Source organism: Mobula hypostoma, chromosome 7, assembly GCF_963921235.1.
Source record: "Mobula hypostoma chromosome 7, sMobHyp1.1, whole genome shotgun sequence".
Taxonomy (NCBI): domain Eukaryota; kingdom Metazoa; phylum Chordata; class Chondrichthyes; order Myliobatiformes; family Myliobatidae; genus Mobula; species Mobula hypostoma.
Genome location: NC_086103.1, coordinates 3,880,441 through 3,895,394, shown reverse-complemented (window position 1 = coordinate 3,895,394; position 14,954 = coordinate 3,880,441).

Sequence of the window (14,954 nt, the reverse complement as noted above, 5' to 3'; positions counted from 1 at the left end):
ACCAGTACAATGCACTTTTGTATTTGAAAGTTTTAGTCCGTAAGGTGCATTGAAAAGGTACAGTAGCTATTGTATTGAACTGTTGTTGCACAAGACTGAGTCATGTTAGTTAGTTTTAACAGGTGATGGGTCAGATTTTATGCTCAATTTTGACCCAGCTGAGCTCAGCAATTGCCTGTCTCAAATTCTGGCATTATCTAACGAAGGCTCTGGCAGCACTTTTACAAGATATTGATGAAGCAGTACTTGAAATATTATAACACGAGGAATTCTGCAGATGCTGGAAATTCAAGCAACACACATCAAAGTTGCTGGTGAACGCAGCAGGCTAGGCAGCATCTGACCCTTTGTCAGGACTAACGACCCTTCGTCAGGACTAATGAAATGTCGACTGTACCTCTTCCTAGAGATGCTGCCTGGCCTGCTGCGTTCACCAGCAACTTTGATGTGTGTTACGTGAAATATTATGTCCAGTTTTGGTCACCCGGCTTTTGGAATGATATCACTGAGCTGGAGAAAATGCAGAAAGCATTTATGAGGACGTCACCAGGGCTCAAGAGACTGAGTTATACGGAGACACGAAGCAGGTTGGGACTTGGAGAATGGAGAATGACGGGTGATCTTAGAGCTGTGTATAAAATCATGAGGGTGAATGCACACAATCTTTTTCCCCCCAGAATCAGGGAATCATAAACTGGATGCCACAGGTATAGCGCAAGAGGGGAGAGATTTCATAGAAACTTGAGGGGCAACTATTTTACGTAGAGGATATTTAGTGTAGAGCAGGTACCTTCACATTTAAAGACGCCTGGATATTACATGGATAGGAAAGGTTTAGAACAGGTAATCCCAACCTGGGGTCCATGCACCTCTTGCTTAATGGTTTTGGTCCATGGTATAAAAAAGATTGGGAACCCCTGGTCTGGAGGACTGCCAAATGCAGGCAAATACGACCAGCTTACATGGGCATCTTCATCATCATTATATAGAGTGTTGTATAACGTGAGTGATCATGGTCTTTCCATGACCATGGCCGTTCTTGGCAAATTTTTCCACAAAACTGGTTTTCCTTTGCCTTCTTCTGGGCAGTGTCTTTACAAGACAGATGTCCCCAGCCATTATCAATACTCTTCAGAGTCTGTCTATCTGGCATCATAGAAACATAGAAACATAGAAAATAGGTGCAGGAGTAGGCCATTCGGCTCTTCGAGCCTGCACTGCCATTTATTATGATCATGGCTGATCATTCAACTCAGAACCCCGCCCCAGCCTTCCCTCCATACCCCCTGACCCCCGTAGCCACGAGGGCCATATCTAACTCCCACTTAAATATAGCCAATGAACTGGCTTCAACTGTTTCCTGTGGCAGAGAATTCCACAGATTCACCACTCTCTGTGTGAAGAAGTTTTTCCTAATCTCGGTCCTAAAAGGCTTCCCCTCTATCCTCAAACTGTGGCCCCTCGTTCTGGACTTCCCCAACATCGGGAACAATCTTCCTGCATCTAGCCTGTCCAATCCCTTTAGGATCTTATATGTTTCAATCAGATCCCCCTGTCAATCTTCTAAATTCCAACGAGTACAAGTCCAGTTCATCCAGTCTTTCTTCATATGAAAGTCCTGCCATCCCAGGAATCAATCTGGTGAACCTTTTTTGTACTCCCTCTATGGCAAGGATGTCTTTCCTCAGATTAGGGGACCAAAACTGCACACAATACTCCAGGTGTGGTCTCACCTAGGCCTTGTACAACTGCAGTAGTACCTCCCTGCTCCTGTACTCGAATCCTCTCGCTATAACTGCCAGCATACCGTTCGCCTTTTTCACCGCCTGCTGTACCTGCATGCCCACTTTCAATGACTGGTGTATAATGACACCCAGGTCTCGTTGCACCTCCCCTTTTCCTAATCGGCCACCATTCAGATAATAATCTGTTTTCCTATTTTTGCCACCAAAGTGGATAACTTCACATTTATCCACATTAAATTGCATCTGCCATGAATTTGCCCACTCACCCAACCTATCCAAGTCACCCTGCATCCTCTTAGCATCCTCCTCACAGCTAACACTGCCACCCAGCTTCGTGTCATCCGCAAACTTGGAGATGCTGCATTTAATTCCCTCATCCAAGTCATTAATATATATTGTAAACAACTGGGGTCCCAGCACTGAGCCTTGCGGTACCCCACTAGTCACCGCCTGCCATTCTGAAAAGGTCCCGTTTATTCCCACTCTTTGCTTCCTGTCTGCTAACCAATTCTCCACCCACACCAATACCTTACCCCCAATACCGTGTGCTTTAAGTTTGCACACTCATCTCCTGTGTGGGACCTTGTCAAAAGCTTTTTGAAAATCCAAATATACCACATCCACTGGTTCTCCCCTATCCACTCTACTAATTACATCCTCAAAAAATTCTATGAGATTCGTCAGACATGATTTTCCTTTCACAAATCCATGCTGACTTTGTCCGATCATTTCACTGCTTTCCAAATGTGCTGTTATCACATCCTTGATAACTGACTCCAGCAGTTTCCCCACCACCGACGTTAGGCTAACCGGTCTATAATTCCCTGGTTTCTCTCCCCCTCCTTTTTTAAAAAGTGGAGTTACATTAGCCACCCTCCAATCCTCAGGAACTAGTCCAGAATCTAACGAGTTTTGAAAAATTATCACTAATGCATCCACTATTGCTTGGGCTACTTCCTTAAGCACTCTAGGATGCAGACCATCTGTCCCTGGGGATTTATCTGCCTTCAATCCCTTCAATTTACCTAACACCACTTCCCTACTAACATGTATTTCGCTCATTTCCTCCATCCCACTGGACCCTCTGTCCCCTACTATTTCTGGAAATTATTTATGTCCTCCTTAGTGAAGACAGAACCAAAGTAATTATTCAATTGGTCTGCCATGTCCTTGCTCCCCATAATCAATTCACCTGTTTCTGTCTGCAGGGGACCTACATTTGTCTTTACCAGTCTTTTCCTTTTTACATATCTATAAAAGCTTTTACAGTCCGTTTTTATGTTCCCTGCCAGTTTTCTCTCATAATCTTTTTTCCCCTTCCTAATTAAACCCTTTGTCCTCCTCTGCTGAACTCTGAATTTCTCCCAGTCTAACCAAGACTTGTGATGTATACCAACTGTCTGTGTGACTATCCACCACCTGCTCCCATGGCTTCACTTGATGTTTTGATCATCATTTGGTGGAGATATATTTCCACCCCACCACCCTAAATGGGCATCTGGGTCATTCTGAAAAAGTTGGGCTGAAGGGCCTATTTCTATGGAGTATAACTCTGTGATTCAGTCTGCTGCTTTTGAAGCTAGTTTCTTGGTTGCCATGGCTCAGTGTAGCAGAGTCAGAACAGAGATATCCCAGACCACAAATACTTCTAGAGCTGAATCTCTTTCTCACCCTCTTTCATCCAAAGAGTGGATTTTAATTAAAAGCACCTGAGCATTCTTTTACCAACAAGTTCCAGCTTTTCTGCCAGTAAATATTTCTCATTAAGATTTTTGTTAGGCGTTGACATTAATTTGACAGGGTGGTTGTTTTCCATGTGTACCTGTAGAAATTGAGGTTATATTAACATAATTACATTGCTTTTGGTGACATATTACTGTCACTTTTGTCATTTATTTCAAATTTCAAAGGAAGTCAATGAACCAAGTGTGATGGCAAACTCATCACTATAGCAACATTTATCATAACGTATCAAGATCACAGGATTGCTGGATTTGAGGAAGTCATTTCCCCCATTTTATCTCAATCATCAAAGCAGAACCTTTAGTTTAATTGTGTTATTCTGTCTTCTGGGTGTTCAAAGAAAGGCTGAGCTATCAGGCAATTGAACCAGAGAGGATAACTGTACTCAACTTCACTTACCCCAACACTGAACTGTTCTCATAACCAATGAACTCATTTCAAGGACTCTTCACCTCATGTTCTTCATATTTATTGCTTATTTTTTTTTATTATTGTTATTATGTTTTTTTTGAATGTGTAGTTTGTTGGTTTCTGCATATCAATCGTTTGTTCATCTTCTGTGCATTTTTTGTTGATTCTATTGTGTTTATTTGTGTTTAGTGTGTTGGTGCATGGCCAAGTGGTTAAGGCGTCGGTCTAGTGACCTGAAGGTCACTAGTTAGAGCCTCAGCTGAGGCAGTGTGTTGTGTCCTTGAGCAAGGCACTTAACCACACGTTGCTCTGCGACGACACTGGTGCCAAGCCCTACTGGGCCCTAGTGCCCTTCCCTTGGACAACATCGGTGGTGTGGAGAGGGGAAACTTGCAGCATGGGCAACTGCCGGTCTTCCATACAACCTTGCTCAGGCCTGCACCCTGGAAACCTTCCAAGGCGCAAATCCATGGTCTCACAAGACTAATGAATGCTTATATTTGTGTTCACTGTGCATGGCTGTATGTCCATCGTTCTTGTTATTACAATGTTCTTTTTCTTTAATGTCTCTTTTATGCTGCATCAGATCCATAATGACAATAATTTCCTTTTAACTTACACTTGTGACATTAATGACATTAAACAATCCTGAATCTGGAATCTTAAGCATTGAGACATTGACAGGTACATCAGAGAAACAGGCCATTCATCCCATCTAGTTCATGCTGAAGCCATTTAAGCTGCCTACTCCCATCGACCTGCACTGTGGCCATGGTCCTCCAAACCCCTACCATCCATGTACCTATACAAACTTTGCTTAAATATTGAAATCGAGCTCACATGCACCACTTTTCACCATTCACCCTAAACCAGTGATCTCTGGCTGTAGTCTCCCCCAACCACAGTGGAAAAAGCCTGCTTGCATTTACCCTATCTATACCCCTCATAATCTCGTATCAAGTCTCCTCTCAATCTTCTACGTTGTAAGGAATAAAGGTCTAACCTATTCAAACTTTCTTGATAACTCAGTTCCTCCAGACCTGGCAACATCCTTGTAAATTTTCTTCATACTCCTTCAACCTTATTTATATCTTTCCTGTAGGTAGGTGACCAAACCTGCACACAAAACTCCAAATTAGGCCTCACCAATGTCTTATATAACTTCAACATGACATCACATCTCCTGTACTCAGTACTTTGACTTATGAAGACCAATCTGCCAAAAACTTTCTTTACAACCCTATCCATCTGTGATGCCACTTTTAATGAATTATGGACCTGTATTTCCAGATCCCTTTGTTCTACCACACTTTGCAGTACCCTACTGCTAACTGTGTAAAACCTACACTGGTTGGTCCTACTGAAGTGCAACACCTCGTACTTGTCTGTATTAAGTTCCAACTACCCTTTTCCAATTTGTCCGGATCCCTGTAAAAGCCATGATAGACTTCCTCGCTGTCCACCACATCCCCAGTCTTAGTTCCAACCACAAATTTGCTGATTGAGTGAACCGCATTATTATCCAGATCGCTGATGTAGATGACAAACAACAATGAATCCAACAATGATCCCTACGGCACTCTACTAGTCACAGGCCTCCAGGCAGAGAGGTAGCCCTCTACTACAACTCTCTGGCTTCTCCAGCAAAGCCAATTTTCTACCCCATCTTCAATGCTAAGTAATTGAACTTTCTTGACCAACCTCCCATATGAGACCATGTCAAATGCCTTGCTAAAGTCCACATAGACACCATCTAGTGCCTTGCCTTCATCCACTTTCCTGGTGACTTCCTCAAAAAACTCTAAAAGATTGTCTGGACATAACACAAAGCCATGCTGACTATCCTTAATCAGTCCATGTCTATCCAAATACTTATAAATCCAGCCCCTTAGAATACCTTCTAATAACTTTCCACATTTGATTTCAGACTCAGTGGCCTATAATTTTCCGGTTTACGTTTAAGCCTTTCTTAAAAATCGGAACAACACTAGCTAGCTTCCATTCCTCTAGTACCTCACCTGTCACTAAGGATGATTTAAATATCTCTTCTAGGGCTCCAGCATTTTTTTTTACTTGCCTCCCATAGGGTCCAAGGGAACACCTTGTCAGGCCCTGGGGATTTATCCACCCTGATTTGCCTCAGAGCAGCAAACACCTCCTCTGTAGTCTGTAGAGAGTCCATGAAATTGATGCCCCTTTGCCTCACCTCCATAGACTGTGTCCGTCTCCAGACCAAGTACTTAATATCTCCCTTACCTCTTTTGACTCGACACGTGGGTTACCATTTTGCTCTTAACATATCTGTAGAATCCCTTAGGATTCTCCTTCACCTTGTCTGCTAGGGCAATTTTATGCCTTCTTTTACCCATCCTGTTTTCTTTCTTAAGTGTTCTTCTGCATGTCTTATACTCCATCATCATTTCATTAGTTCCTACCTGCCTATACCTGCTATGTACCTCCTTGTTCTTAACCGGAGCCTCAATTCGCTTAAAAACCAGTGTTCTGTATACTTGTTATCTTTGTCTTTTACAGGAGCATGCAAGCTTTGTATTCTCAAAATTTCACTTTCACTTAACAAAGAACACCTTTGCAAGAAGACAGCCTCTTCCAATCCATACTTGTCAGATAATAACTGATACCACCTAACTTGGCCTTTCTCCAATTTAGAATCTCAGCCTACGGACTAGACCTATCTTTTTGCATATTTACTTTTAAACTAATGGCATTGTGATCACTAGATGCAAAACATTTCCCTACACAAACTTCTGTCACCTGCCTAATAGCAGATCAAGTATCGCACTCTCTACATACTGAAAAGGTAATGGAAGATAATCATATCTATCCGCCAGCAGAAGTGGAGGATGTGGCTTCGATTTCAACATTCAAAGTAAGTGAAGTTCGGATAGTACATCGATGGGGGTAGGGGTGTATGGAGGCCAATGGTCCAGGTGCAGGTCAATGTGTCGAGGCAGAATGGACTAGATGGCCAGAAGGGCCTGTTTCTGTGATGTAGTGCTCTATGACTTTCTGTCTGCTGGTAAGTGATTGGAGATTCTCAGGAGACAATCATGATCTTACCATCCAAAAGAATTTGGATCTTACCATCCAAAAATGTAATACATAAAGGACAAAGTTTGCGAGAATTAGTTTAGATCAGCATTATGATTGAAAATCAGATGGGGAGCTAAAGGATCTTTTCCTGCATTGTACTGTTTCATGTTTTGCAATTCAACTGATTGGAAGATAAATTGAGATCTGATTTTGGTTACAGTAGTTTATCCTCACATGAGATCAACACACCACTGTGAGAATCAATTATATTTTCTTGTTTTTAATCATGCTTTTCCAAGATTCTTTGATTTAAGCAGAATGGTGAGATGTTCTTCCAAACATAGTATATCAATTTCCTTTTCAACTATCCAGATTTGCAAGAAAGACAATCAAAGATTGAGTAATATATCAGAAGCATTGTTGCCTCAAGCACTTCTTGCTTCCTGCCTGTGGAATGCCATGTTACATCAGAGTACACAAGACTGAGCTGCCAATATTATTTGTGCTGTCTATCAGTCTATAGCCCTCTCTAAGTTATTACCTGGGAGGCGTGTCAACTAAACCACGAGCTTTATTTTGTTCATGTAGATCAATGTCAAGGTCATCATAGGAGGTATTCGGATTGAGAAAATATCAATGATTATGTTATCTCTCAGATAAAAGAGTTTTGTGATGAACAGCACAAACTTATCATTTCAAAGGATCTGTTCCTGGGTCCTGCACATAAATGCCATTACTAAGACGGCATGGCGGTTCCTCTTTCTTGGAAGTTTGTGAAGATCCAGCAAAATAAATCAAAGTATTGAATACAGGAGATATGATGTTATGTTGAGGTTGTATAAGACATTGGTGAGGCATAATTTGGAGTACTGTGTGCAGATTTGGTCCCCTACCCACAGGAATTATGTAAATTAGGTTGAAAGAGTACAGAGAAAACTTACAAGGATGTTGCTGGGTCAGGAGGACCTGAGTTATAAGGAAAGATTGAATAGGTTAGGACTTTATTCTTTGTAATGTAGAAGATTGAGAGGAGATTTCATAGAGGTATCCAAAATTATCAGGCATATGGATATTGATAGTGCAAGCATGCTTTTTCCACTGAAGTTGTGTCACTGCAGCAGGCCCTGGAAGGCTGGTAAAGGTAGAGGGTAAAATGAATACAGCAAAATACAGGGAAATCCTGGAGGAAAATCTGATGCAATCTGCAAGAGAATGATGATTTGACAAAAGATTTGTTTTCCAGCAAGACAATAACCCCAAGCATAAAACAAAAGCTACATAAGAATGCCTTAAGAACAACAAAGTTAATGTCCTGGAGTGGCCAAGTCAGAGCCCACACCTCAATCCCATTCAGAATTTGTGGCTGGGCTTGAAAGGTGTTTTTCAGTCATGATTCCCATGCAATCTGACAGAGCTTCAGCAGTTTTCTAAAGAAAAATGGGGAAAAATTACAGTGTCAAGATGTGGAAAGCCGATAGAACCTATCCACACAGGCTCAAGGGTGTAATTGAATTGAATTGAATGGAATTAACTTTATTACTTACATCCTTCATATACATGAGGAGCAAACATCTTTACGTTACACCTCTGTCTAAATGTGCAATATGCAATTTATATTAATTTATAATAAGTAGTATGTACAAGACAGACAATATAACATAGAAATACAATTGTATCAGCATGAATTAATCAAGTCTGATGACCTGGTGGAAGAAGCTGTCTCGGAGCCTGTTGGTCCTGGCTTTTATGCTGTGGTACCGTTTCCCAGATGGTAGCTGCTGGAAAAGTTTGTGGTTGCGGTGACTGGGGTCCCCAATGATCCTTCGTGCCCTTTTAACACACCTGTCTTTGTAAATAACCTGAATAGTGGAAAGTTCACATCTACAGATGCGCTGGGCTGTCCGCGCCACTCTCTGCAGAGACCTGAGATTGAGGGAAGTCGGTTCCCATACCAGGCAGTGATGCAGCCAGTCAGGATGCTCTTAATTGTGCCCCTATAGAAAGTTCTTAGGTTTTGGGGACCCATACTAAATTTCTACAACAGCCTGAGGTGAAAGAGGTGCTAATGTGCCTTTTTCATCTCACAGCCAGTATGTACAGACCACGTGTGATTCTCGGTGATGTGTATGTTGAGGAACTTAAAGCTGTTCACCCCTTCAACTGCAGATCCATTGATGTCAATAGGGGTTAGCCCATCTCCATTCCTCCTGTAGTCCACAACCAGCTCCTTTGTTTTTGAGACATTGAGGGAGAGATTGTTTCCTTGACACCACTGTGTCAGGGTGATGACTTCTTCTCTGTAGGCTGCCTCATTATTATTTGAGATTAGGCCAATCAGTGTAATGGCATCAGCAAATTTAATTAGCAGATTGGAGCTGTGGGTGGTGACACAGTCATGGGTATACAGAGAGTAAAGGAGGGGGCTTAGTATGCAGTCCTGTGTTGAGCATCAGAGGGGCAGAGGTGAGGGAGTCCATGCTTACCACCTGTGGGTGATCTGATAGGAAGTCCAGGATCCAGCTAGACAAGGTAAGGTGAAGGTCGATGTCCATGAGCTTTTTGTTGAGCCTGGAGGGAATTATGGTGTTGAATGCTGAACTGTAGTCCAAGAACAGCATTCTCACATATGTAACCTTCTTCTCCAGATATGTAAGGATGGTGTGTAGAGCTGTGGTTATTGCGTCATCTGTCAATTGGCTGTGTCAGTAGGCGAATCATAGGGGGTTCAGTGTGGGTGGTACAGGATACAGGATACAGGAACAATGGTGGATGTTTTGAAGCAGAAGGGCACTCTACATTGGGAAAGGGAGAGATTAAAATTGCTGCCAAAGGTGCATCTACTAAATACTGACTTAAATGGGGTACAGGCTACTTATGCAAACAACTACCTTGTGCTTTACATGTAATTAATTTAGATAATTTTGTAGAGATCTGTTTTCACTTTGAAACAAAAGAGTCATCAGTTTATCAGTGTCAAAAAAGCCAATTTAGATCCACTGTGATTCACTGTTACAAAACAATAAAAATGAATATTTCCAATGGAGGTGAATACTTTTTATAGGCACTGTATGAGGGAATTCTGATTGCAGAAAACAATGTGTTTTCTTTAAAGTACAACTCTGTGAATATGACTATAGCAGGGAGTTGCTTATTTAATAGGACCCTCAGACCTTAAGACATAGGAACAGAATAAGACATTTAACCCATTGAGTTTTCTACACCATTTCATCATAGCTGATTCATTTCCCTTTCAACCCCATTCTCCTCTTGCCTTCACGCCATAAACATTCACACCCAGTGATCAGGCCTCGACAGCTGGCTAGAGAAATTTCCCTCATCCCTTAGCCTTCTTTCCGTAACCTTTGATGCCATGTCCAATGAAGAATCTATCTACCTCTGCTTAAATGCACCCAACAACCTGGCCTCCACTGCTGCATGTGTAAACAAATTCCACAAGTTCACCACCCTCTGGCTAAAGAAATGTTTCCACATCTCTGTTTTAAAAGGGCACCCCTCTATCCTGAGACTGTGCCTTCTTCCCCTAGACTCCCTCACCATGGGAAGCACCCTTTCCACATCTACTCTGTCTTGGCCTTTAAACATTCAAAATCTCTCCATGAGATCCCCTCTCATCCTTCTAAATTCCAATGAGTACAGACCCAGAGCCAACAAACATTCCTTTCATTTCCTAAAGCCTCTTTGTGAGTCTCCTCTGAACACTCTCTAATGCCAACCCATCTTTTTCTTAGATGAGAAACCCAAAACTGTTCACAATACTCAACCTGAGGCCTCACCAGTGCCTTGTAAAGCCTCAGAATCTCTTCCCTGCTCTGGCATTCAGGACCTCTTGAAGTAAATGCTAACACTGCATTTGCCTTCCTCACCACCAACTCAACCTGCAAGTTATCCTTTAGGGTGTTCTGCATAAGGAGTCCTAAGTCCCTTTGCGTCACAGATAATTGAATTTTCTCCCCATTGGCCAATCTCCACCGACATTCTTGTGTTCTTGCCACATCTGAATTTGGTGCCTAGCTAATTTCAAAATGGCCCATCCATCCAATTTAAGATGGCACTACTGCAGTTGGGTGACAGTTTACTGGTGGTTCATAAGGCAAGAAATATGACTAAATACTTTACGAATATGGGCGAAGGTGAGGCTGACTCAAAGTTCGAGGCATTTGGATGCGATGTAAAGTCAGAGCATGACATGTTCAAGGAGAAGAGGTCAGAGAGTGGTCAACACATGGTCAAGATGGAGTTAGAGTAGATTTGATAAGGCAGGGTGTTGTGACCAGAGGCAAGGATTGGGCCAATTCCGATCGCTCTTCCATTAAGTTTACTCCTCTTTCCACAGCAGTGGACTACTCCAACTGCTCCAGGCTTCTGATCTGCGAGCTTCATGATGATTTGCCCCACAGTGTGATGAACTGAGACTGAGGCTATGGGACGACTCCAGCTGCTCTGGGCTCAGGGTCTATGGATTTTAATTTAGATTTTTGCATTATAGGGAAATTGAGAGCTCTAGGGAAAAGGTAGGTAGATGGAGATGAGTCCATGGTCAGATCAACCATGATCTTATTGAATGGCGGAGCAACCTCGATGGGCTAAATGGATGTCTCCTGCTCCTAGTTCTTATGTCCTATGATCTTATGTTAATTCTGAATGTTGTTGCTTGCTTTTATTGTTTGCATGATTTGTGTTTTTTTCTCTCTATGCATTTGCTCTGGTCCTTTTTAAAATTGTGTTCTTTCATGCTTCTTGCTTTGTGGCTGCCTGTAAGCAGACACATCTCAAGGTTGTATAATTTATAATGCTTTGATAATAAATACATTTTGTACTTTGAATTTTATACAGTGTTATATTTTTTCTATTTCAGTATAATGAAGAAGACACACTGATAGGATTGTTTACAGCTTGGGAGGGAATTTTAATGTCAGTCACATTAGTGGACATCTGGAGTTGTATATCGTCCTGACTGAGTAAAGCTGATGCTAATTAAAGTTCCCAGTGATATTAATAATCCAGGTGCTTGTATCCAAAAATCCAGTTGTTTCATAGTCATAATTTTATGGTCATAGAAAATGCTGCCAGAAGAACTGATGAAAATGGATACAATTACTTCATTTATGAGGCTTTTAGACAGACGGTTAAGTAGGTAAGGCGTAGATGGATACAGGCTTAATGTGGACAAATGTGATTTGGATAGATAGCAAAAAGTTGCCATGGATACGATGAGCAAAAGGCCTGTTCCTGTATTGTACAACTCTATGACTCTGATTCTTAACTCTACATTGTTTTCTTCTAAAATTCCAGATCAACACTGAAATTTCAGTTCATATTTGAAAATTGTTTTATTTACTGGTAATCTTAGGAGATACCGAAGAAGTAACTCAAGTGCATTTTGTAGACAGTGTACGCAGAAGCCAAAATGAATTTTTACAGTGGAGGAGAAGCTGGCTATCAAGAGGTTCATATTGCTCGAATGGTATTGACTTTCCTGATTGTGTTGGAGCTGCACTCATGCAGGCAAATGAAGAATATTAGAACACAGAACATAGAACATCGAACGTTTCAGCACAGTAAGGCCCTTCAGCCTATAATGTCGTTCTGACCTTTTAACCAACTCTGAGATCAATCTATCCCTTCCCTCCTCTATAGTCCTCCATTTTTCTATCATCCATGTGCCTATCTTATTTTAATTTATTTATCTTATTGAGAAATACTGTGTGGAACATGCCCTTCCGGCCCTTCAAACTGTGTCACGTGCAACTCCTGATTTAACCACAGCCTAATCACGGGACAAATTACAATGACCAATTAAAGTACTAACCGGTACGTCTTTGGACTGTGGGAGTACCCAGATGAAACCTATGCATTTAATGGGGAAGGCATACAAATTCCTTATAGAAGATGCCATGATTGAACTCTGAACTCTGAACTCTGATGCTACTAACTGCTGTGTTACCATGGCACTCAAAATCTAAGAGTCCCTTAACTATATATGCCTCTACCATCATGCCTGGCCAAGGAAAACAACCAGACTTGTTCAAGCCAACAGGAAAGCAGCACTAACTCAAATAACCACACTTTACCACAGTGGTGTGCAGTAGAGCAACTCTGAATGCACAGCACATTGAACTCTGAAGTAGATGGGCTACAGCAGTTGAAGATCATGAACATACACTCAGCAACCACTTTATTAGGTGCAAGTAGTACTGAATAAAGTAGCCACTAAGTGCGTTGTATATCAGCAGTGCAGTCTTTTATACTTGAAGGGATGTAGCCAGATTTAAGGAACTTTACCTCACTTTTGTACATTCCAAGCTCGTATGTTGTTCTGCTCAGTCTGAGCAATCAGGAGGCTTGCATTTCAATAATATCCCAAACACCCAGGACTTACAGCTCCTGCAGATTGTCACATGCGGATTGGGGGCTCCATCGTTACAGTTAGCACAATGCTATTGCATTGAATTTCCAATTTCAGAGTTTAATTCTGCTGCTACCTTCTTCCTCTTCTTCTCACCTGTAATGGCAGTTGGCAGGCCAACTTATAGGTGCATTATCGGCATCAACTGGACTGGAGGGTGGTGTAGAGAATTGGGGAATAAAACCCTTACTATTTCTTTATCAAATGAAAACTAAATTACCCCAAAAATCTTGATGGATTGTAAATAATGAAAGACAATATTGTGAATTGAAGTCACTTCCATAACTAGTAAATTTTTAAATGAAAACTATCAAACCCAAAAGATAATAGTGCATTTGTTTTCTTTCAACTGTATATTCTTCACATTGTAAAAAAATGTGTTCAACTGTTTCATAATGATGACAAAATCTACACACCCCAGAGTGATGTTTTCCATCAAAATATAAGGAATAATTAAGCACAGTAAGCACAATTCTAAGAAAAAGTCCTTCCCTTCTTGTTTTACTCCTTTCTCCCATTAATCTGACAGTTTTATGCATTCTAGACCGTACAACCCTAAGCTACAGGAGCAGAATTAGGGCATTTAGCCGATCAAGTCTGCTCTGCCATTTCATCATGGCTGTTCCAATACCTCTCTCAACCCCCAATCCCCTGCCTCCTCCCCGTAACCCTTCATGCCCTGACGAATCAAGAATCAATCAACTTCTGCCATAAGTATACATAAAGACTTGGTCTCCACAGTTGATTATGGGAAACAATTCCACTGATTCACCACTCCCTGGCTAAAGAAATTCCAACATATCACTGTTGTAAAAGGACACCACTCTATTCTGAGGCTGTGACCTCTTGTCTTAGATTCTCCCACCATAGGAAACATCATCTCCGCATTCACTCTATCAAGGCCTTTCACCATCCGATTTTCAATGAGGTCACCCTTATTCTTCTGATTTGTAGTAAATACAGGCCCAGAACCATCAAACACTCTTCATATGACAAGCAGTTCTATCCTGGAATCAATTTCGTGAATCTTCTTTGAACCCTCTCCAGTTTCAACACATCCTTTCTAAGATAAAGGCTCCAAACATGCTCACAATACTCCAAGTGAGGTCTCACTAGTGCTTTGGGAAGTCTCAACATTATCTTCTTGCTCTTATATTCCAATCCTCTTGAAATTAATGCTAACATTGGATTTTCCTTCCTCACCACAGACGCAATGTGCAAAGTAACTTTTAGGGAGTCCTGCAGAAGGACTCCCAAGTCACTTTGTATCTCAGTTTTTTTGTGCTTTCTCTCCATTTAGAAAATAGTCAACTGTTTCATTTCTTCTACCAAAGTGCATGACCATACACTTCCCGACACTGTATTCCATCTGTCATTTCTTTGTCCATTCTCCTAATCCATCTAAGTCCTTCTGTAGCCTCTCTACTTCCTCAAATCCACCTGCCCCCCCACCTATTTTCATCTCGTCTGCAAACATTACAACAAAGCCATCAATTTCATTGTCCAAATCGTTGAGATATAATGTAAAAGGTATTGGTTCCAACACAGACCCCTGAAGAATACCACTAGTCACTGGC